Source organism: Mus pahari, chromosome 4 (genome assembly GCF_900095145.1).
Source record: "Mus pahari chromosome 4, PAHARI_EIJ_v1.1, whole genome shotgun sequence".
In the NCBI taxonomy this organism is placed as follows: Eukaryota; Metazoa; Chordata; class Mammalia; order Rodentia; family Muridae; genus Mus; species Mus pahari.
Genome location: NC_034593.1, coordinates 100,090,128 through 100,091,297, shown reverse-complemented (window position 1 = coordinate 100,091,297; position 1,170 = coordinate 100,090,128).

The window sequence follows — 1,170 nt, the reverse complement described above, 5'->3', positions numbered from 1 at the left end:
CTAACAAACAGGACCCAATATTTTGCTGCTTGCAGGAAACCCATCTCAGAGAGAAAGACAGACAGACACTACCTCAGAGTGAAAGAGGGAAAACAATTTTCCAAGCAATTGGTCCAAAGAAACAAGCTGGAATAGCCATTCTCATATCAAATAAAATTGACTTCCAACCCAAAGTTATCAAAGAAGACAAGGAGGGGCACTTCATGCACATCAAACGTAAAATCAACCAAGAGGAACTCTCAATTCTGAATATCTATGCTCCAAATACAAGAGCAGCAACATTAATTAAAGAAACGTTAGTAAAACTCAAAGCACACATTGCATCTCACACAATAATAGTGGGAGATTTCAACACCACACTCTCACCAATGGACAGATCCTGGAAACAGAAACTAAACAAAGACACATGGACACTAACAGAAGTTATGAAACAAATGGATTTGACAGATAACTACAGAACATTTTATCCTAAAACAAAAGGATACACCTTCTTCTCAGCCCCACATGGTACCTCCTCCAAAATTGACCATATAATTGGTCACAAAACAAGCCTCCACAGATACAAAAATATTGAAATTATCCCATGCATCCTATCAGATCACCACGGACTAAGGCTGATCTTCAATAACAGCACAAATAATAGAAAGACAACACTCACATGGAAACTCAACAACACTCTTCGCAATGATTCCTTGGTCAAGGATGAAATAAAGAAAGAAATTAAAGACTTTTTATAGATTAAAGAAAATGAAGCAACAGCATACCCAAACTAATGGGACACAATGAAGTCCTAAGAGTAAAATTCATAGCCCAGAGTGCCTTCAAAAAGAAACTGGAGAGAGCATATACTAGCAACCTGTCAGCACATCGAGAAGCACCATGAACTAAAGGAAGCAAATTCACCCAAGAGGAGTAGATGGCAGGAAATAATCAAACTCGGGGATGAAATCAACCAAGTGGAAACAAAAAGAACTATACAAAGAATCAACCAAACCAGGAGCTGGTTCTTTGAGAAACAAGATAGAAAAACCCTTAGCCAGACTAACTAGAGAGCACAGGGACAGTATTCTAATTAACAAAATCAGAAATGAAAAGGGAGACATAACAACAGATTCCAGGGAAATCCAAAACATCATCAGATCCTACTACAAAAAGCTATACTCAACAAAA